We start from the raw sequence: 25,766 nt of genomic DNA, 5'->3' as shown, positions 1-25,766 counted from the left end.
TACCTATGCACACCACATCACCTCACCCAGCTCCCAACAGTACACCCCTCACCCACACACATGGTGTCAAATGTATGGCCCACCCATGATCTCTGGGAAACCAACATCACATCCTGTGCATATGATGATACCTGTGCCACTGTACTGCAGTGTAACATGTAGTAGGGCATAGAGTGTAATGCATATATGGCAGGTAGTGTAGCCATCCAGAAATTATGTCTTATAGTTGTTAGTAACACTGGTTGTTTGTGGTCTCTATAATGTTAACTATTTGTATTGCAGGTGTACATGTGTCAGCACTATTATGACCTTTGCGTATGATGATACCTGTGCCGCATCCCTGTCATCCATACCATTAATGCAGGGACAGGCGGATATGGTTTTCAGGCACACGGTGACTGTACAACAGTGTACCACAGTACTGCAGTGTAACATGTTGTAGGGAGTAAAGTGCAATGCATATATGGCAGGTAGTGTAGCCATCCAGCAATGATGCATTATAGCTGTTAGTAACACTGATTGAGTGCAGTCCCTATAATGTTATCCATTTGTGTTGTAGGTGTACATGTGTCAGCACGAGGGTATTCTGCAGTCATATTCCACAATAGGGTATGTCACTGTGGTGACACCATGGCTGTGACATAGTTGGGGTACAGTTGAACACATTTCACAGGTTACTAAACTGGTTGCTGCCTGTGCCACATGGACAGGTGACCTGCTGAGGCATGTATTCCCTGCAACCTGAAGTAGACCCATCCACATATATGCACACTGTTACTTGGCAACACTGGGACTTGACCCGTACCTATCTATATAGTGATACCGAAGTGTGTGGCTTACATTGCACACGCCACACAGCCTTTAGGGTGAGGTGTGTCCCAGGTTACATGTTACATGCAGAACATCCCCAGACATGTACAGTATGCTAATGAGGGATATAATGGGTGTATTTGGACAATATGTAGTGTGACATACCATCATAAACACATTTACAGACACATAACAGCCAGACACACATCTGAGATACCAGGACCTATTGCTGCTAACTAACCTGGACCATGTGTCCACTGTGTTATAGGTAGGCTTCAGACATCACATGCATAACTGTCTTGGACTGTGGTAACAGTTTCCTGTATGGTTGATGGTGGCAGTGGTAACCATAACGTGGTACATGGGACATATACAGGTGTACCTTGGTGTAATGACAGTGTACACCGCACCCACATCCCCCAGTGGATATTGTACTCCCTGAAACCCATGATGACACTCTGCCATACCCACCATCACACATTGGCCACAACTGCGATACAACCCATAGTACACCCCAACAGTGGTACTACAGGGATATGCATCTCATGCACATGCCACATGTGTAGTAGGGTGTTTCATTGTCAAGCCTCACCTATGGGCAGCAACAACACTATCTGTACTACTGTGTGGCAATGGGTATTGTAATAGGAAAATGTGGCCTTGGAATGCTGTACCATACAGATATTCGGGCATGCACAACTACACACACATGCCAGAACACAATTGGTATGCCATGCCTATCACCCCATTTGTAAAACACTGTTGTGCTGGTACTGCAAGGCTCGTGTAGCCTGTATGGGGGGAGCTTAACAGGGTATATGTAATGTCCCATACAGTAGCAGCCACAACTGACTATTGCAATGGGTGTTGCATTGGTTGTGAAGGCCCTCATGAATTTCCCAAGTACAGGTGTGCTAAAACACAGACACTGCTATACTCACTCATGCATGAGTACATATGTGTCAGTACAGAGATGCATCCCTGCAGGTGGTCATAGCTGTGTACCTAGCTATTGTCCAAGGGGAGATGGGTTGTGTTGGGGTTTTGTGTACAGTGTTATCCTGCCACCAGCCAGGTGGCAGCGCACAATCTACTGACAGACACTACTGTCATGACCCTCAGGGTGAAAATGACATGCATCTGTCAATCCACCAGGTAACGCCTGAACATGGCCACTGAGGTGATCAAGTTGACATGTATGCAACATGCATTACAACACATGGTTAGTGTCTCTGATGGAGACCTGTACCCAAGCATATTCTGTTAACCATGGTAGTGTAGTGGAGGTACCTGTGGCATGTGGTGCGTATAGGATGACATCTCCTATATGCGCCAATTCTTACACAGCCAGGCAGACATGTCAGTGTCAATCAAGCTTAGGTTGCCTGTACATATCCCAGCTGGATACCTGCCATCTGCACATATGTACAGAGACTGACAGTCATCAGCTTGGCAAGTAGCTATGCAGTAGCATGAGTGTGTTGACAGATAGACGTCTGACAACAATATGTACGCCATAACTACAAGTCAGATGCCCTCACTAACATGTGCTGTACAGACGGTAGTCTACAGTTACATCCCACATGATGGATCATTGCCCAGTAAGGGGTATATACTGTGACACAGCTCACATACCAGGGATACAACATGGGACCTCAGTGACCAGTCATGCTCATAGTTGTGCCTGTTGTCAGTACTACATTAAGCACTCTGCTCTTGCCTGGGTTAGCACTGTCAACAGTAGTACTGCCATGATTCCCTACATGCCAGTGTGAAAGCACGTACCCTGGGCTACTACACCTGTATGTAACACATTCACATGGATAACAGTGCTGTACAAGCCTCATATATGTCTGTGTCCCACACAGGACACTCACACCCCTTGTTACTCTAATGACAGCACATAGGTGCATGTATTGTACATGGCATTACATACACTTATTACAGGTTATCAGACTGGGTGGTGTGTCCTGGTTACCAGGGCTAAGTTATGCTTAGCAAGTATCAACATTGCTGCAATATAACAGCTAAGCTGATTTTCACACTGGTAATCTCTGCCTACACTGTCTACGTGCCTGTACATTTATCCATAGCTCAGTACTGTTTAGCTTCAATCAAACCTGCGCAAACCACTTAAGGCAGCACAAAACTGCCTTAACCACTCGATATCTGACAGCCCTTGTTCTTCCCAGCCACAAAATTAATAGCCCTTGCAGGTCTTGAACCCAGGACACTTTAAAATGAAGTCACAGCACTTAACTACTACGCCATGACTACTGTGAAGGCAGTTGTTGTTTTACCAATATAGTGGCCAATACACATATTGAGTAGTATTGAACAATTGCCTTTAGTTCCTAATTTGTATAGTCCTTGTTATTAATATGACTGTTGCATCACATATGTTGTTTTATCATAATATGCATATAACAGATACATACGGTGAGATACATCTGGGAGGGTATACACAACCATGACATTTACGCATGACAGGAATATGGTCGTATATATATAATAGGTATATATATATATATATATATATATATATATATATATATATATATAAATATATATATATATGTCTACATGTACATACACATGTATACTCATACATATGTCTGCATACACATCTGTATAGTGCTACATATATATATGGCCATGTGTACATCTCTTCGTATCTACATATATATATATATATATATATATATATATATATATATATACACATATATGTATATATAGATATATGTATATGTATATATAGATATATAGCTATATATGTATGCACATCCTATGTGTACAGATATGCCTAGTTATGTTTGGTATATATGTAGCTATCTATAACTATATGTGCATACATATCTACTCTGATATACCTACTACTATCAATATATATGTAGATATCCATACGTATATGAGCATATGTATTTCTATCTGTATATGTGTAGACATATATTGCTCTTTATATGTATATATCTGAGTGTGTATATGTATATCTATGTACATATACATATCCATCTATAAATGTTGATATGTATATGTGTATATATCTATATAGATATCTGGATAATTATATATACATATATTTTCACCATATGTCCTGTACATGGAGTGTAACCCTACCTCAGCCACTATAGTCCCAACTCCATAGTGCAAGGGGATGTCAGGTGTGTATAGCAGGTATATTTGTAAACTATTGCTACTGTAATAGGGATTGTCTTCACAGACATGGTGTGTGTGGGAGGTCACATCTGCTTTTAAAATATGTGCCATTGGCTACTGACAGGCATCCTAAGGACATCATAGAACAGTACCACTGCTAGCACGTCATGCTCCTGTGGACTACAGTAGAGATATTGGCTAATATATGTGAACATTCTGACACACTCTGGACAGTCCAGAGGTGTTCACATAACCCCTTAGTGCAAGACATGTGAACCAAGCCTGACAATGTGGATGTTAACAGCCATGTAGATGGGTATAACACGTAACGAATGGTATGGTATACATTTGCCCCCATAGGTTATGCATTTACACACCCCGTCTGTCTTGACACATAATATCCAATGGTACAGAGGTGCCATGGCTGCATACTACCCACTAAATATTGACATACATCTGTACAGCATCCCACTGTTCTTTATGACATACCTGACTGTTAAGGGAGGACCAGCAGCAGAATATCTGGCAAGTATCTGGACATGACATCTCACTGGGTAAGTACACAAAGCTGTTAGGCATGTAACAAAGCACTGTGAAGGCTACAGGCAGACTGGCTCAACACTGGCCTACATTTCCTATGGGGGCATGCACATGTACCTGCATATATAGCAGGCTCTACAGGCATGCCACAGTACAGAGTATGATACATCAGTGTGAAAGTGCAGAACAACAGCCAATGTGAACGCAGCCACATATGGTAAGCTAGAGTTATATTACAGTATGGATTTGCACCCCAGCCTCTCGGCTATTTCACATCTGTTATCCATGTATGGTGGACATTGTGATATATACTAGGGCCACCATATAAAAAATTTGCAAAACCTGCTCCACATTGAGTCCAGTTTTTACACACTCACAACCACTTCCACACAGGATACGAGTTACAAACACACACACCTGTCATATTTGGGATTAGAACTCCTAACTAACTAGTTTATTGCATTACAGTACTACACAGTTATAGGACGTGCCACAGAGATTACTGGAGTACTCCTTCCTCAAAGGTGTATTCCACAATGAATGACATCAGCAGGATTGCCAAAGTAGGGCATTAGAATTGTAGTGAGTGTGGCTAGGCTAAAATGCATTGCTCTCTACACAGACATTGAAACAAACACAAAACATCCACAACTGCCACATGTGGGAATAGAACCCCTACCAGAGTTCTATATCACATGACAGCATGAAGCTATTATGGGATGCAACACAGGGATTACTGGAGTGCTCCTTTCCCTAAGGTGTATTTCACAATGAATGATATCAGCAGGATTGCCAAAGTAGGGCATTTGAAATGTAGTGAGTGTGGCTAGGCTAAAATACATTGCTTCCTACACAGACATTGAAACATAAACAAAATGTCCACAATTGCCATATGTGGGAATAAACCCCCTACCAGAGTTCTATATCATAGTACAGTATGAAGCTGTTATAGGACGCACCACAGGGACCGCTAGAGCATTCCTTCCCCAAAGGTGTCTTTCACAATGAATGACATCAGCAGGGTTGCCAAAGTAGGACATTTGAATTGTAGTGAGTGTGACTAGGCTAAAATGCATTGCTCCCTACACAGACATTGAAACTGACACAAAACATCCACAACTAACATGTGTGAGAATAGAGCCCTTACTAGAGTTCTATATCACACTACAGCTTGAAGCTGTTATAGGACACACCACGGGGATTACTGGAATGCTCCTTCCCCAAAGGTGTATTTCACACTGAATAACAGCAGGATTGCCAAAGAAGGGCATTTGAATTGTAGTGAGTGTGGCTAGGCTAAAATACATTGCTCCCTACTCAGACAGAGACACACACACACACACACACACACACACACACACACACACACACAGTTGCCATGTCTGGCATTAGAACTCCTACCTAACTAGTTCATCATACTACAGCAGTACATGGTTATAGGGTGTGCAACAGAGATTACTGGGCTACACCTTTCCGAAAGGTGTATTTCACAGTGTATGACATCAGCAGCCTTGACATAGTTTGGCATTTGAATTGTAGTGAGTGTGACTAGCCTAAAAAGCATTGCTCTCTACACAGACAGTGACACACACACACACACACACACACACACACACACACACACACACACACACACACACACACACAGTTGCCATGTCTGGGATTAAAACTCCTACCTCACTAGTTTATCACACTACAACAGTACACAGTTATAGGACACTCCACGGAGATTACTGGGTTATAGCTTTCCGAAAGGTGTATTTCACAGTGTATGACATCAGCAGCCTTGACAAAGTAGGGCATTTGAATTGTAGTGAATGTGACTAGTCTAAAAAGCTTTGCTCTCTGCACAGAGACACACACACACACTTGCCATGTATGGGATTAGAACTCCTACCTAACTAGTTATAACACTACAGCAGTACGCATTTATAGGATGTGCCATGGAGATTACTGGCCTACACCTTTCACAAGGGTGTATTTCAAAGTGGATGACCTCAGCAGGCTTGTTATTGTACGTCTATGGGGAGGGCAGTGTGTGTGCATGGGCTGTAACCCATTCATCTAGAGGTTGAAACACCACATGCAGGCACACACATGGTTATATTCCACAGGTATGTGTATACAGCTGCTAGATGACTACTTCCTTGTACAGTCATGTTGCACATCTAGCACTTGCACCACATAGTCCATAATGCTGACAGATACCAGTGGCTAAGTTCTACAGTGGGTGACATCCGAACCTCATGTGGTTGTAGCCGTTTGGCTGTGTGCTGGGTGGGACAGGCCTCATAATGGATGGCCCCTTGTGACAGTCACTCTATTCCATACATCTGTGTATGTCTACGCATGGCTTATTATAGTGTGTTGTCCTTGGATATATGCCTGTATTCCTATCCATTGTGTGTGCAAAGCATGAGTGCTACATACTGAGGAGTGTCTGCACTAACATCTGCAACTGTCAGATATGTCTGGTCCACTGTTGTTTGCAGACATGGCCTTCATTTGTTTAAGTGTGTGAGCATGCCCAGTATGCCCTTCGGTATTGAATGTGTGGATCGATTCCAGGTAGTTTGCACTGCAGTGCAGACCTTGTGTTGTACACCTACAGGTAGCATACTGTTTCTGCAGGGTATCCATCAATCATTTGGCAATATGGGGACAAACTGTGCAGGGGATAGTGTGTACTGTAGGTGATTGTGTCTGTGCTGCTTCAGCTGCATATTACTGCTGTTAGGAGAGATATTCAGACATGTGTACTGTTATACACAGTGATGTTTTCTGTCCTCAGGTACTGTCAGGTGGACATTCTTGCTCACAGTGATGACTTGGGGACAAGGGTGACTGCAACTGTGTCCAGGATTTTGGGCAGACACCTACATATTCATGGTAAGTTATGCCATTCTGGAGGGGGAGCTGAAGACACTTGGTGCAGGGTCTGTGTATCCAGTTCAGCACCTGGGTACAGTGCTGGCAGAGGATCCCATACTTGTACAGCCATCAACATGACAGTATGGGCTTATCTTGCTGTGGCAATGCCTCCCAGCTGTACAGATTCGCACAGGTTAGCCAAAGGCAGGGGCCATGGGTCAGGACCTTAACCCTATTGTGGTGTACGGGCAAGTGTGTAGCCACCCATTTATGTGTTTGCAGTCAATGATAGTGTGTGCACACAGCCTGGTGTTGGACCCTGCACATCCCATGCTGCCCATGCTCCCCCTCTGTTATTCTATCATCTTCCATACATTATGTAAACATTCTCTGATATTTTCCCTAAGGGTATCACCCCATCACAGGTGTGTGTTAGTGTTGGTCCACAGTGCATGCAGTGGGACATGGTGGATATGTTTCTGTGGTTTGTCCACATGGCCATGCATATGGCTTATGAGGAGTGTGTTATGTTGTTATTTGGGTGTCCTTGAGATAATATGCATTGGTAGTACGTGTGAGACACAGGCCTTTGGAAGGCACCTGTGGGGCATTAGATGTTGGTGGAGGCCAGATGTGGCAGGCTGCTGCATTCTGTCAGTCTTACAGTCCCAGACCACCATTCAGTATATTCCCCTGGGGTGACAGGGTAGGTGTGATAGTTGTTCATGCCAATACCTTTTATCAGTCTTAATCAGGTGATGTGGATGCTGGCAGGGTGCTACCTACAGCTAGGGACACACCTGCATGGGACACCTGCACTGCATGCTCCAGTCTTCTGCTATTGCCATGTACAGATGGGGTCTTACTGTACCCATTCCCCACAGCAGGGATATTGCCAGAGAGGTGCCTGTGGGTGGTTTTGCATGGCTGGGTGCATGTGTGCTATGGACACTACTTGCATCTGACACACAGATATGCATGGGGCATTACAGTTATGCTGGCATGTGCAGGTATATCAGTCCTACCTCCTTTGTGATCTGCAGGTGTTCAGGCAGACATCACCTTTATCCAGTACTACAGGTCCAGTTATTATGATGCATACCTATATTTAGAAATCCAAGGGTGTCTCCATTTCACAGTGACACAATATATACTGTATGTCTGGGGTACTTTCCCCTGTGTACTACTTGCATATCTAGCCCAACAGCCATGCCATGTCAGTCTTTCAGATGCTGACACATATTACCACCATACATTTACAATGGCTTACTGCTAGCATGTGTTATACTGGTGGGGATTGTCTTTGCCATTGCAGTCAGGAGGGCTTGTCCCTGTCATCAGCAGTAGTGGGCAATGGCCACCAGGTCTTACCTCAACATGCATACATACTGACCACTCTCGCACATTATGAAACACACACCATCCTAGCACACATAGACTTGCATATTGTGCAAATGCTACAACCTATCCTGCTACCTTGGCCACCTCTGGGCATCTGTGCTCCACTCGTATTATACCTGCTCATACATGTTACTACATTTCTACACAGAATTGGGGGGGCACACGGGAGTGTCACTACATTTCTACACTGGATTGAGGGAAGGGGCAGACCTGTCTATTTCCACATATCTACATGGGCATGAGGGGATACACCTGACTGTTATTACATTTCAACATAGGATTGTGGGGGGGGGGCAGACCTGACTGTTTCTTCATTTCTACACCAGATTGGGGGGGCACACCTGACTGTTAATAATTTCTGCACAGGATTGGTGGGGCAGACCTGACTGTTTCTACATTTCTACACATGATTGAGGGGCACAACTTACTTTTTCTACATGTCTACATAGGATGGGGGGGCACATCTGGCACTTGCACACATTTGCTATGACTGCTCTGGTATGTCAGGTACTCCATTTCACTCTGTATTCTAACCTATCATACTGAGTAGAGGCATATCAGTGTACTACAGGTCTTAGCTTTGGTTACCCTACATATTAGTGTCTGTCTTCCTACCCTTCAGAACTAACATCCCACTGCCTGACCTGCTGTAGTCTGTCTGTGTAGGCCTTGGGGGGAGGTTACCCATAGGCATCCTTCAGAGGCCATTGCACAGGCTCTGTGTCAACACCTGTCCTGCTAGCTGAGACTGCTGTTGGGTATGTGAACCTCCCTGACTGGCATGTGTGAGTCATATGGACACACATGTCACCCAGCACATTTCCTGCAGTGGGTTTTGTCACCCTGTGTAGTACTGGCTACTATGCTGACTCCAGTATGTGTTACAGATGTCATGGTGCCACTATGGGTGTCTACTGTCTGCTGCCATAACATTCAGCCACCCAATTCTCTTGCATGCTCACATCCATACCATAGATACAGGTAATGACACATTCTACTCCATTTGGCAATTGGTAGGTTGATTGTGAGTGTGCCAGGACTGAGGATGGTGCTGGAGGGCTGCCTGTGTCAGATGCACATAGTACACTCCCTATACATGGTTGAGCACAGGTAGTGTCATGCTTGGCATCCCTTTTACTGTATGTGTGAGTCAGAGAGAGGTGTCATTCCCTGGGTCCCTACTGTGTCAGAGTATGTGCTATACGTTGCCTCTTTGCCAAGCCAGGGCATACTGGGCATGCCTCCATCTGCCTACTGGGGCAGGCTCAGGTTGTTCCTCCTCCGAGTCACTCTGTGCCTGTGCAGGCCTTGGAATTGGTGGGGGGCTGTGTGGTCCTACCCCGTGCTGTTCCTGCTGCAGTTGCTTCCGCAGGATCATATTGTGTAGCATGGCACATACCATAACAATTTGAGTACATATAGCTGTTTAGTACTGCAAGGCTCCACCTGATGTGTCCAGACACCATAACCATGACATGAGCAACCCAAACACATGCTCTATTATAAGTCTGGTCTGTGCGTGTGTCTCATTATGCCATTCTTGTTCAGGTGTGTGTGCATTTCTGATGGGTGTCATCATCATCAGCCACGGTTCCAGTGTGTAACCAGCATCCCCCACTAGGTAACCATAGGGGATGTCCCATTGGCAAATCTCTGGTACAGCTGCATCAGATGCCAAATGTGGGAATTGTGATAGCTTCCAGGGCAGCCAGCACACACATTTAATTGAATGCTCTGAGCATCACACACGACCTGGCAGTTGATGGAGAGAAGGGCCCTGCGGTTGATGTAGGCCCTACCCTGATCACCGGGTGGTGCTTTGATGCATATGTGCGTGCAGTCTATAGCATGCACTACCTCAGGGTATTCTGCTAGTTGATGGAAGAGACGCATATTGCTGGCCAACACCTCATGGGTGTTGAGGAAATATATGTGCTCACTGGCATATGCTGACATGGCACCCAGGAACTGGTGGAATACTCTGGATGCTGATGCCTGTAAGATCCCCATGATATCCCCAGTTGAGCTTTGGGAGGTACCTGTGGCTGGTATTCCTAGGCCTACACATACCTTGGTATCAAATGGGATGGATTCCCCTCGGTCTGTTTGGTGTGCCAGGCATGCCCGCCACAGCTCAACAATTTTCTGTAGGAGGTCCATGTCCACCCTATAGCACTCCACTATCTCCACTCATGTAGCTCCTGGCAGGTTACCCTGGGTCAGTACACTCTTCTCCGTCTCCTCACTATGGGTTGATCAGCAGCATTCACATCCTCACCACCTTCAGCCTCTTGCACATGTTGTTCTATGTTGCCTGCTGCAGCCCCTATCATTTTGTAGTTTTGTTTGTTAAAAGTTCCCCGCTTGTATACACCGGTGGTGTAGAGTATAGGGAAAAACATAGGGGAAGGTGTTTGCATAGATTATAGTAGTGTTCTGGACTGAGCTGTTCTGCTGCCTGTGTAATTGTTGGATTCAAATACATTTCACCTGCCAGCTTTGCTAGTTCTCCTTGATTACCTTCCTACTGCTGTTTTTCCTCTCCCTTGCCTTCCTGTTTACATCAGGGGGAGTGCCACACAAACAAAGTGCTCAAATGTGCACAGAGCTGCTAATTCCTGGTTTAACTTTTTTTTTTCCTTTAAACCCAGGTGTGCAGTGCGCACAACCACTTAGGCAATGTAAGGAGTGCTAGGCAGATTCAGACACACACCCTTGATTAGATGTGCTTAGCTTGGAGCAAACCTGAGCCACCGGGCTCCAATCTGCTTACAGTATGCCTGACACCCCCCCCCTATGATGTCAGCTAACTCCTAGGCTTGCACCAAGCTATTCCTGCTCTTACACTTTTGGGACCTGACTAGCATGCTGGGGAAAACTGGGATTCACTATCATTCCCCTCATTTGCAAAGGATTGCCTGCTAATGCATAGTTACATGTCTGACACTGAGCCTCCCCTCTTAGCAACCTCTACTCACTGGCCATGTTGTCTTCTGCCTGCCATTGACTTGGCAGAATAGTGATTTTAGTTTGAATGCTTATTTTAGTTTTATTTTCTTATTTTCTCCCCCGATCCCGTTTGCACGCCTCTGTCCTACGCTTAAACAGCCGGGATCAGCTAAAAAAAATAGAAGTTGATTTTTTTATTTTTTTAAGCTGTTTGCAATTCCAATGGCCTTATACTTGTCCATTGGCATGCTTCCTGATTGATATGCAGCCTTTATTTGGAGCTGTCATGGCTCTGTTTTGGATTTTGCAGAAATGTACTCGGGTACTAACCGAGTACATTTCTGCAGATTACACTAGTCCTGCACGGCTGGTTTCAAGCTACCTGGATCGCAAAATCACCTCATTTGCATGGATTTCTCCTGCAAATGGGGTGATTTGCATACAGGGGCTTAGTCTGTGCAGGACTAGTGCAGGAGCGCTCGTGCATGCCCCTAGTGCCTATTCCTGGATGACATGGCAGACTTATTGCCTACTAGAGCACCTGCACGAATCCTGCACACCGTGCAAGGCTTGAAAAATTCAGGGGAATGTGTTTATTTCACAGAAAAGAGATAAAATATTTAGTCTGGGTTTAGTGTTAGTTAACTGACATATTTTGAATTCTTTCCCCGGGATTCATGAACAGCCGGTTTCCATGAAGGAACAGTGTAGGAGCTCCTGCACAGAAAATGGTCACCGAGCAATCCAGGAAAGTGCCCTTTTCACATGCAAGAGTGGCCCTACACAATTCCTACACAGAAAGCCATGCAAGATTCAAATCACCTCATTTACTGGTAAAAAACATGCCAATGAGGTGATTTTGAGATCTACAAAGCTGGCTAGACTCCATGCAGGAACAGTGTCAGAGCAGAAATGTATTCAGTTAGTAACTGAATACATTTCTGCATCTGAGCAAATGGAGGTAGGACAGCTGATGGAAAGCATGTATTACAGTCAAACACACATGCCAATGGCCAAATATAAGGCCATTGGCATTAATAAATGTTTATTTTTTTTTCAATTAAACTTTTTTTTTTTGGCCGATCACGGTCGTTTAAGCTTAGGGCAGCTGTGCGCAAACAGGATCATGCCGAAAATAAATTAAAAAAATGATAAAAGTCAATTTTAAGATAATTCTGGATTTTGCCATTATAGTCAAAGGCATGCAAAATGTAAACAATACCAGGGAGCACTGGTTGTCAATGGAAAAGGATCCGTCTAAGTGCAGTAACTAAGGACTTGTACACTGGGGTATACAAATGAGGGGAGTTATACTGAATCACAGATTTCCTCAAAGTGTCAGCTTGTACCTAACCGTGTAGGTGCAGCAATACAACACTGCAAGTATAAGAGCTGAATGAATTCATAAGGGGGTGTCTCAAGTTTTCTGTAAGCTCATTGGAGCTCTGTGGCCCATGTTTGCCTTTAGCTAACCACAGCTAAGGAAGGCGGTATGTCTGAGGCTGTATTGTCTCATACCATGAGATGCAGAGCATGTTCATGTCCAGGGAAGGCCATTTCTGTGCTTATATTATCTAAACAAGTGTGAGCTGTCTGCAGCGGGCCTAAAAAAAAAACAGGAAATGGCAGAGCTTTTTACATTTGAGCACCAGGTATGTGCGGCATGCCTCAGAGCTTAAATAGGAAGGAAAAACAGCAGTAGGAAGGCAATCAAGGTTCATAGGTTAGTACTAAGCTAACTGCCCTTGCGTGCCATTTTAAGCCTAGCCAATTATCCCTTGTGAGACTCAAACCCTGCACCTTGTGTTTGTAAGGCAAACACCTTAACCATTAGGCCACCCTCCCAACTAGGGTTCAGGAGAACTAGCATAGCTGGCAGGTGGAATGTATCAGAATCAGCCAATTACGCATGCAGCAGCCCAGCACACTAATATAAACTATGCAAATACCCTACAGACTGTTTTTTCCCACAAATTCTACACAACTGGTGTACACAGATGGGGGATTTTTAAACTGCAAAAATAACTAAATATGTTAGAGGCTGCTGCTGCTTTACTGCATCAATATGTGCTAGAGACTGAGGGTCGTGAGGAGGAAAATGTTGACAACCAACACACAGTGAGGAGGAGGAGAAGAGTGTGCAGATGCAGGGTAACCTGCCAGGGCTTACATGAGCTGGAGATAGTAGAGTGCTATAGGGTGGACAGGGACATTCAACAGCAAATTGTTGAACTGTGCTGGCCACGCCTTACACACAGAACTATTAGAGGGGAACCCATCCCAGTGGATACCCAGGTATGTGTAGGCTTAAGAATACTAGCCACAGGTACCTTCCATAGACCAACTGGGGATATCATGGTGGCTCACAGGCATCAGCATCCAGGGTACTCCACCAGTCCCTGGATGCCATGACACAACATGCCAATGAGAACATATATTTCCCTACCGCCCTTAAGACACTGACCACATGTATGCATCTTTTCCACCATATAGCAGAATGCCCTAAGGTAGTTGGTGCTACAGACTGCATGCACATCCACATCAAAGCACCACCCGGTGAGCGGGGCAGGGTCTACAAAAACTGTAAGGGCTTCCCTTCCATCAACTGCCAGGTCATGTGCGATACCCAGGGGATTATCATGAATGCATGTGCTGGCAGTCCTGGAAGCTATCACGACTCCCACATCTGGCATTGCTCACAGCTGTATCAGGCGTTTGCCAGGGGGGACATCCCATATGGCCATCTAGTGGGGGATGCTGGCTATGCACTGGAGCTTTGGCTGATGACATCCATCAGAAATGCACACACACCTGAACAAGAACACCATAATGAGGCACACGCACAAACGAGGATCATTGCAGAGCACGTGTTTGGGATGCTCAAGTCACGATTCTGCTGCCTAGACATATCCAGTGGAGCCTTGCAGTACTCTCCAGCTACATGCACACAAATGTTCATAGTATGTACCATGCTACAAAATATGATCCTGCAGAAACAGCTGCAGCAAGAACAGCATGGGGCAGGGCCACACATCCCCCCTACCATTGCCAAGGCCAGCACAGGCACAGAGGGACTCAGAGGAGGAACATCCTGAGCCTGCCCATGTAGGCAGAAGGAGGTGTGCACAGTATGCCCAGGCCTTGGCAAAGAGACAACGCATAGCACATAAACTGACACTGTAGGAAACCAGTGACTGATATCTCTCTCAGACTCGCACATACAGTAAAAGGGATGCCAAACATGATACTACCTGAGTTTTACCATGTACAGAGAGTGTACTATGTGCATCCAACATAGTCAGCCCTCCAGCATTGTCCTCAATACTGGCCCAGCAACAAGGTAAATCACTCTTCCTATCAATTACTGAATGGAGTAGTATGTTTTCATACTTGTAGGTATGATATGGATGCAAGCATGCAAGGGAACTGGGTGGCTGAATGGGATAGCAGCAGACAGCTATATGGGACAGTAGGCAAGTCATATCAAATACCGGTATCAACATACTAGGCAGCACTACACAAGGTGACAACCCCCACTGCAGTACATGTGATGGTCTAAAGAACTGTGGGTGTCAATAGGTCACACACATGGATGTAAATGAGGGTCACATATCCACCACCAGCCTCACCCAGCAGGACAGTTGTAGATGACCATGAAGAAAGGCTGGACTAAGGCCCCCAAATGATTGCAATGGTGAACAGCCCCCCATCAGACCTACACAGACATACTACAACAAGTCTGGCAGTTGCAGTCCAGTTCTGAAGGGTAAGAAGTCTGAAACTGAAATATATACCATTAAGATCTAACATGTGTACTCTACTGATATGCCTCCTGTCTGCATGATAGGTCACAATACAATATGAAATGGAAGCCATCAGAGTAACCAAAATACCAGTACGGTCATATCAAATGTTAAAGTCTGCAGGTCTGCCCCCCCCCACACAATCCTATGTAGAAAAACAGTAACAGATAGCCTACAGCACTCTCAAATGGCCTACAGTCCCCTGGCAAAGGCCCATGCCTCACCCATAGTGCTAATGTATGGAATGTCAGGGGGTCCCAGCTAATAACCTAACAGTAAACAGAAAACAAATGCAAGGCCATGTTGACAAATGCCGGTAGCATGCCTCCCCATGTCCTACTGCAAGGACTGTGGATCAGGCCATAAATACTACTGGGATAATGGCCCAACTATAGGGATACCTCTGAGATATTGCTTACATAATGTTAGGTGGAGGAGAGAATAACGGGGGGGGGGGGGGTAAAAGCATGGATGTCATGGAGTCTGTGAAGTCTTAAACTCCAATGTCCACCCATACTACTCCCAACTGCAAACCCATGAATGAATAGCTACAAAACTGCTTGTAAACCACAATGTGAAGGTAAACTGACCAGATATATGAGTCCTGCCTCTGGATAACCTGTGTGTATCTGTACAGCTGAGAGGTATGGCCCCAGCAGGATATGGCCATTCTGCGAAGTTGAAAAAAGTGCAAGGAGGGGAACCCCAGCCAGCATACTAACAAAGTGCTGCACCATTTACACAGAACCAGCAGTCTATCGTCTGTAGCTACCCCTCTACAATGGCAGGTGTGTGCCAGAATGTGTAGTCTACATGCCTCAAAATATTGGTCTCAGCTTCATTCATCTTGTATTTCCTGGTAAATACTTGTGAGCAAAGAATTATAACTGTCAGTAGTTGATGACATGACACATCATGTAAAACAGTACATATGTCAAAATATCTATGCTACATCTAAACATGTCACACAAGCAGCACAGACAGCAATAGTTACAGTATCCCCCGTATGATAAGATCATTGTGTCTCCACATTGGCAACCTATGTACAGACATCCTGCAGAAACAGTTTGCTAGGTGTAGCTGTAGCACACAAAAGCCTGAACTGGAGTCCCAACCTCCCTGGAATGGATGCACACACTCAATATAGAAGGTCATACTGAGGATGCTCCTACACTTAGAGAAATGAAGCCCATGTCTCACAACACAGTGAACTACAGATACCGGACCGGTTATTTGCAGCTGTCTGTGCACATACAACAAATTGTACACCATTGATACTTCACACACACACACACACACACACACACACACATTGGATAGGAATACACACACATATCGAAGGCCAACATAATATAATATGTCAAACATACACGCACAGAGATGTGGGGAAGAGAAAGACAGACAGCGACAGAGAGAATCCCATTATGAGGCCTGTCTCACCCACTACACGTCCCATTGGCCTATATCACATGATGTGCTGATGTCATTCACTGTAAAAATACCTTTGGTTAGCCCTCAGCCCATAGTGTCAATAGTGCTTGCGATAACTTTGTAACACTACAGTACAAATAGGCATCCATGTAGCAGTTGTAATCTCAGTCCTGTCAGATGCAAAGTTGTGTGTGAGCATGTGTGTGTGTTTCTAGAGGATTGTGGTTAAGACCATTCACACTCACTATATCTCCTGTACCCCTCCTTTAGCACTGCTGCTTATGTCACTCACCTTCAAAGATACCGTTGCACAGCTCCCCAGCATATAACCTCTGTGGCACTTGTGATAAGTGTGTAATACTATATTGTAGCAAACTAGTTAGGTAGGAGTTTCAATCCTGACCCTAGCAACTGTGTAAATGTGAGTGTGTGTATTCTTGTAGAGACCTGATTTTGTGGTCATTCACACTTACAACACTTCCCTTACCCCTCCTCTAGCACTGCTGCTGATGTGACTCACCTTCAAAGATACCTTTGGACAGCTCTTCAGCCTAAATGCTCCATGGCACTTGCGATAACTGCATCATACTATAGTGTAGCAAATTAGTTAAGTAGGAGTTCCTATCCTGATTCTGGCAATGGTATAAATGTGAGTGTTCATGTGAGAGTGTGCGTGTATCCTTGTAGAGACCTGATTTTGTGGTCATTCACACTTACAACACTTGTCTTACCCCTAGTTTAGCACTGCTGCTGATGTCAGTCACTTTTAAAGATACCTATGGGAAACTCTCCAACATATAAGCTCTGTGGCACTTGCAATAACTGCATAATACTATAGTAGAGCAAACTAGTTAGGTAGGTGTTTCAAACCTGATCCTGGCAACTGAGTAGATGTGAGTATTTGTGTGAGAGCATGTGTGTATCCTTGTAGAGACCTGATTTTGTGGTCATTCACACTTGCAACACTTCCCTTACCCCTCCTTTAGCACTGCTGCTGATGTCACTCCCCTTCAAAGATACATTTGCAGAGCTCTTCAATATATAAGCTCCACGGTGTGTGTGATAAATGTGGAATAATACAGTAGCAATAATGACACAGTTATGGGCTTGAATCTCATCCCTGGCAAGTGTTTGTGTGTGCACATATATCTACATCTGGACCTCAAAGATGTTGGCTCCATTTACACCCAGTACACATCTCAGTGCTTGACTTTAACAGTCCTGCAGATATAATCCACTTTAGAAGTACCTGTTGGCAAATCTAAACCATTTAAGGTCAGTGGTGCATGGGGTAAATGTGTAATGTAATGGTCCAAAAAGATAGTTAGATAGAGGTTTGAACCTCACCCCTGGCAAATGTAAATGTGTGTGTAGGGTAAAATATTTTTTGGAATCTCTCACCCACTACACCACCCAATGCCAATATTTACAAGGGCTGGTGGTGTTCCTCACCTTAGAAGTACCTTGGGACAACATCCATCCTATAAGCTCCATGGTGTGTGCAATAAAAGTGATACAGTGTAGTAGCAATACATAGCTAGGTAGGGGTTTAAAACTCAGTATTGGCAAGTGTGTGTGTGTGTGTGTGTGTGTGTGTGTGTGTGTGTGTGTGTGTGTGTGTGTGTGTGTGTCATCAGTATCCTGTCAGGAGGATGGTGTGACTGTGTAATCACAGGATCCATTAGGGGGTTGGGTTTTACTAAATTATTATGTTGAGGACGTAGTATATGACACAATGTCCACATTACGAGGCAGAGAGTTGTCAAACACTGTAGAGGTTGGTGTAGACAATCTACAGCCCTAAATGTGACAGTATGGATTAGTGAACAATATAGGCAACCCTTTAATTACTCAGAGACCACTCTCCACCCACGTATCATACACAAACACCCTTGGCTAGGCAACAACCACTATATCGGTAGTTCCCCTGCATATTGCCCCACAGATAGTACCCACAGTGTGATTGCAGTGGACTACATACCTGTTGACCACAAGAGTGCCACTGACATCAGAAAGTACTTTGATGTGTTACATCTCCTGACTGTGTGTTATCCAGCAAGTAAAAGGACATGGCACCATGTTTCATCCTCTCAGTAGCCCGATCAGTGTGTACAGTGGCCCTTTTGCCATGTTCCCCACTGGACGCCTGCAACAACTGTAGAGTCTGCAAACATACCCCACAAAGGGAATACCATGCCTTATACACATTCCCTGTATGGACAGACGCCAATAACTCTACTGAATACCCATATCATACCGTCAATGTAGGTTCAATCACTACCTCAGTTACATAGCCAGGTCTCACCAAATGAGGTCAGAAATGCTACATCAGAAGATACCAATCTGTCCACACAACACACCCGAGAAACCTCAAGCACACTTCCACACGTCAAAGAACATGCATATGGGACATGTGCACAACCCAGACATGCCCATGCTATGGAATATAGATCACGCACATGGAAAGCAGTGCACATCACTGGCCAACCACAATAGAAACCTGGATGAGTGGATGTGGAATATAATACCCACCCCCTGGGGACCACTCCAGTGACTATACACCTGAGCCACAATGGGGATTATTGTCATGTGGCCTGATGCCAAGGTATTCCCTTGGGCTAGCCTTGTAGAGCCTTCAGGTCCATTCACCTACTACACACCTATGAAGCAATGTACCTATGTGTGTGAATAATAATCCCAGTGTGTGTGTGTGTGTGTGTGTGTGTGTGTGTGTGTGTGTGTGTGTGTGTGTGTGTGTGTGTGTGTGTGTGAATAGTAATCCCAGTGTGTTTGGTTGATGAATACCCCTGTGGCTGTGGTTATTAGCAATCGGAGGTGTGTCCGAACCAGAACATGTACCATTTTCCATTCTACAACAGATGTTGTACATCAACATGTACCTATGTACAACCCTCAGCCCTATAATCTGTGAGATATATGCAATCACTGTGTTACAGTCTGGGAATTGCCGTGCACATACTGTACCCTGCCTATGACATGGTGGATGAGTCACCAAACTGCCAAACTGCCATACCCTGTGGCCTTGCTACAGGGCCACATCCTGGTGACACACAGATGCCTAGAATGGAAATGGGATACAGCATGTGAGAACATATTCACTAAGCACTTCACTTGTGAGGGGTATCTGCCAAGACTGTGGTGAGTATTTGTTGTCTCAGGATAGGTATTAGCTTTGTGCAGTACCTTGCAGCACTTGTGTTTAATGCTGTTGAAGTTGTTGATGTAAAAAACAAGGCTGTTGTGACTGTCATCAGTGTTGTATCTCTGCTGCCATAGATGCCTGTTGGATCCAAAGTTGTGTTTGAGGATAATAAGGGAGTTCAACAGTCATGGGACACCTCCTTTCCCTGAAACAGTATCCTCCATCTGATGTACACTTTAGTAATGGCAGGGGACTATCACATTGTCTCCCAGTGTTTGGAGGACAGTGTCTGGGTTCTGTTGGCTCTGGCTAGTACCATGAATTCATGTACCTGTTTTTGCAGTGCCTATCTGTATGATTCCACAGTCATGCACCTACATCCCATTGCCATGTGTGCAGTGAAGACATCCACCCCTGTTTTCATGGCTGCAAAGTCAGCTTTGAAGAGTTTTTGCCAGGTGGTTATCTTTGTGGTGGGTGTAGCTGACATGTTGAGTTCCATGTTGATTATAGCCTGTGTGAATCTCACCATGCAGGGATTGACATGTGGGGATGAACAATGATCCCATATTTAAGTGGTCAATACGGGTCATGGTTGTTGCATCCCCTACCAAGGATCAGTATGAGCTGATCTAGGGCAATGGAAATGATGAATTGCAGAAGTGTTGGGCCACAGTACTGGTGATTGACTACATTCCCCAGCTGATGCAGGGGTAGTTGAAGATTCATACTATGTCACTGTTGCATTGGGCCATCAGAGATGGCAGGGTGTTGAGGAATGCGCATTGACAGTCTAGGGACATAGATGTGGAACCATAGCAGGCTATGGCCTGGATTACACTATTTCCCCAAGGCAGTTGTACCAGAAGTATCTCCAATGCATTATGATGGGATACTAGTCTGGATGTGTTCCTATCCATAATGAATATGGAGACACCACCTTTGGAGGTGTAGTGTGGTCCATGTTTGGGGGCTGACAGCTGTAGAATGTGTCATAGCCTGATATTGCAGGTCTGATGTCTGCTGTTATGAACCACCTCTCCATTACAGCAGACATGTGTCCTCCACTCCAACAACTGCTATGAGTAACTGCAACCTGACAGATGTCCACCGTTGAGCAGCATGACCCTCAGATTGTATACATGTGTAGTTGTTATGGTGGTAATAACATTAGAAATACTGCCTAACTAGGCACCATAGGGGTGGAAAGACACGTAGCCAGTACCTGGCAAACCAGCACTGACAGATGTAGGACATCCATGACAAGTCATTGAGTTCTGTCAATCATGCCATCCCAAGCAGAGAGGTCCTGGATCCCCTGAGAATGACACAGAGCATGTAAGCCAATGTTGCAGTCAACCATCTGTTGATAGTACCGCAGCATCATTCTGGGTGACAGTGGTATACTGTCCAGGGCTACTGTCACACCTGACTGGACCACATAATCAGAGAATTCAACTATGTCTCCTGTCATGTAGTCCAGGGAGGTGTGTCCCAAGTCATTCACAGCCACATGGATACAGAGTGATACTCGTAGTTGTTGTGTAGTGACGACTGGCTGTGTCATGTGTTAGATGCTGGCATGTGATTGACATTTTTCTGTTAACTGCTCCATATTCAACCTAGTGAGTGGGATGTGTGTGTATCAGTATTGAGTTACCCATGATCACTGTACTGTGCAAGGTGGTTAGCCTTAGGAGCTTAGGTTGGGGGTACACTGTGTAGGTTAAATATGTGTCCCTTGGCATGTGCCATGTCATGGTGTCTGAGTGGGTGTCTGCCTTGCTGGTCTGTGCTATTTGGGTAGATGTCCATTGAGTGCCTCTGGCAAGGTGGCTGTGTGGCTTTTCACTGTATGTCATGGCTGTCAAAGTGGGTATCATGTTGAGCTATGTATTCCCCATGGTGTGGTGCAGGTGTTTATCTTATCCTCTTGACCTGCTAGTCCAGTCTTTGCTGGAGAGTGCTTATGTCCACATTGGGTGATATATGGGTAACCCTCACAGGTCTGAGTGTTAGGAGTTTAGAGGGGAGGGTTGTCTGTGTACATGCGGCAGTTGCAACGTTGTCCCAAAATGCACAGGTGAAAGCACAGATAACCACACTTCAAACATGCCAGGAGGGGTGGACATAACTATTAAGTACTGGGGCAACATATATGATGAACGAGTAATGTTGATGCCTCACAGGTGTGCCACACTTCATGATACAATAATCTGGTAAAGTGCCAAGCCATAATGCAAGTTGAAGTGCAAGACAGAAAGAACTGGCATGATGTATGGATGGAACAGAAGGCAGACTGTCTGCCACCTGTAATACTTTACCACAGCTGTGCAGTTATCAGCTGCTTTGGCCATATGACAGTTCAGTAAGCTCTGTAGTGCACATGGTAGTTGCGTAATACTGTAGTAGACATACCTAAATAGGCAGAATTTCAAATCCCAATACTGGCAGGTGTGTGTGAATCATGTACTATCTCGCTCATACAATTTTTGACCTGTGTACTACCCTTTACACTTCCCTTCACTCTAATTTAGTAGACCTGTCAATGTCATCCACCTCAGAAGTACCTTTGGTAGAATTGGCTATGTATAAGCTCTGTGGCACGTCTCATAACTGCATAGCACTATAGTAGGAATACCTAAATAGGCAGGAGTTCAAATCCCAGTACTGGCAGGTGTATGTATGTGTGTGTGAATCATGTACTATCTGGCTGATACAATTTTTGACCTGTGTACTACCTTTTACACTTCCCTTCACTCCAATTTAGTATACCAGCTGATGTCATCCACATCAGAAGTACCTTTGGTAGAGGTGGATATGTATAACCTCTGTGGCATGTCTCATAACTGCATAACACTGTAGTAGGAATACCTAGATAGTCAGGAGTTCTAATCCCAATACTGACAAGTGTATGTGTGTGTGAATCATGTACTGTCTGTCTCATTCCATTTTTCACCTGTGTACCACCCTTTACAATTCCCTTCACTCCAATTTAGTAGACCTGTTGATGTCATCCACCATTGAAGTATGTTTGGGAGAGGTGGAAATATATAAGCTCTGTGGCATATCTAATAACTGGATAGCACTATAGTAGGAATACCTAGATAGGCAGGAGCTCTTATCCTAATGCTGGCAACCATTTGTGTGTGAGGATCATATCATGTGTGGCTTATGCCATTTTAATGTGTATACTATACATGCCAGGTGACCACCTCCCACTGCCATTACTTTATATAGTGTGGTGACAGCATCTGCCTCACATGCAGCAGGTTAAACCATTGTGCAGTCGTCTGTACAGATGTGTCTGGAATATCCATATGTTTGAAACCTATACGTGGTTGGAAGTGGTCTGCGTGCCTTACCGATGCCCATGTATGTGATATTATAGCCAAATAGGCCACAGTGAGTGTACTGACACTTATGGCAGCATGAGGTATCATATCTAACTGAAACATCATGCTGATAGGATGTCTGCCAACCTCACAGGTGGCCTGCCTTGAAGGTGCCATATATGAGTACAGATGCTTGGTTGTACAAGTGAACTGTACCTGTTATGGGTCACATTAATGTCTGGAAGAGGTGTAGACTGTCATATTGTGGTCCTAATTAGTATGTAACAGGAACACCTTGCATCTTAAGAGGGGTGTGTACACAATGTATATCCACTGTATACCAGTAATGTGTCATGCATGACCTTGCCTTAGGCTGTTTGTCTGGCACAATTTGCTGGCCTCTGTCCAGACATCTTGGCACTGACAAGTTGAAAGGTATGCTACAGGAATTTTGAATTCACATTAGATAGATCCCAGTGGTGACCACTGAGGTGCAATACAGTTAACCCCAGCACAAGTGAACATGCACAACAAGCAGTATAGCTATTACATAAAGCAATATAGCTATTACTGATGGTTTATGCATGGTAAATTACATGCACTTCACATGCCTGGGGTATTGCCAGGCAACAACAGAACAATGTAATACTCACCAGCTTCAGGCTGCTGTCCCATATGTAGGCAGAGGGTCCTAAGTAGTTGTGAGAGGGAGTTATTGTCAGCAGAAGCACATGTGGCCTTGGTGTAGGATGGCTGTAACATGTCTGCACATCTACAGTACTATCCACAATAATGCACAATGTCTTGTACTCACCATAGATCTGATCTGCACCTCTCTGCATTAGAAAACCCCATCCACAACTGTAATCAGACCTGACACATGCATGTAGATACAATACAGATACATGTATGTCTGATAAATTAGTGTACTAATCCCCACTGGGCCTTTACCTGCACGCTCCTCATCCAGTGTGTGTGTGCAACCCACCTGCACAATTCTTCCCTCAGTGTAATGGCTTGTGCGTTCAGCGTGTGACCCAAGTGTGGTGAGGAGCTCCTCGGTGAGTGTCAGTGGGATCTGGATGGTTGGGCCCCCACCTTTGCCTAGCCAGTCCCTCACTACAGCAGCAGCTCATTGATGGGCATGGCATTTGAGGTTGGTGGACTGATGCTGCACATGCACATAAGTTCTGTTGTGCAGGCTGGCATCATTTACCCTATGGACCACACTGTTCCACAGGGCAGTCCTCTCCCGCACATCTTCTGCTCTCTGTCCACATGACAGGGCATATTGTCCAATCACATATTGGGTGATGATGTCTGTTTTACCTACAGAGAAGGCTGGCTGGCGAGCACTCTGCATGTTACCTGGAAGACATAAACAGGAAAAAGTCACAGGAATTCATATGGTTGTCAAAATGCACATCAACAGTGGATATTACTTGCAAATAATCCAGACTACACCGGAACCCTCCAAGCTATTATGGCTATAGCAGCTTGCATTACACGGCTGTCCCTGAGCTATTATATTCCCCCCAATGTTGGACACTTGATTGCATAATCCTCTATCCTCTATTCATTTCTGTGTAGAGTGTCATCTTCCATGTGGATGGCGTGTGTATAGTGGCAGGTCTCTGTTTGACTGTGTTGTGTGATGGAGCTCTGAACCAATGCCTGAGTTCATGTAGGAGGCAGACACTGATGTTATTATGCCGCATGGAGCTATGCTGTTGTTGCCATCAGTAAGCAATATGTACATGCTCACCATTGCTAAGGGGAGGAGTGTGGTTGATGTGCATATCTCCATGTGTACGACTGGGGTGGACAGGGTGGTGATGTTCCCACCTAACCTGTGTGATGCAGGTTGCCTATATCCATGGCATGTGTGTATGAGGTGTTATTTACCCCCGGTACAGGGTGAATTGTGTTGTTTCATCTGAGGCTTACAACATATTTTGAGACACAGTTGCAATTGCCCTTGGTGGTGTGGATATGTCCGATTCATAGTCATTGTCAGCCTTACAGGACATCACCTGTGGACTTCACAAACACAGAACAAATTGCCCAATGGGTGAATAACCAGTAAAAAAACAAAGTTGAAAAACACGAGCCAAAGCACACTTCCAGTGAATGTTAATGTAGCTCCACGAACTTAGCGCTTTCACCATCCACAAATGGCATCATCAGAGTTAATGGGAGCCATACACATACATCATTTATACAAAAATTAATTATTCAACCTCCAATAAAAATCAAACACATCATCTTAAAGCTACATCCCTAAAAAAACACTAAACCACTACA

This window comes from Protopterus annectens, chromosome 3.part1 (assembly GCF_019279795.1).
Source record: "Protopterus annectens isolate FY-2018-M chromosome 3.part1, PAN1.0, whole genome shotgun sequence".
NCBI classification, from domain to species: domain Eukaryota; kingdom Metazoa; phylum Chordata; order Ceratodontiformes; family Protopteridae; genus Protopterus; species Protopterus annectens.
The sequence above is the reverse complement of the archived record's forward strand: the minus strand, read 5'-3'. Positions refer to the sequence as shown.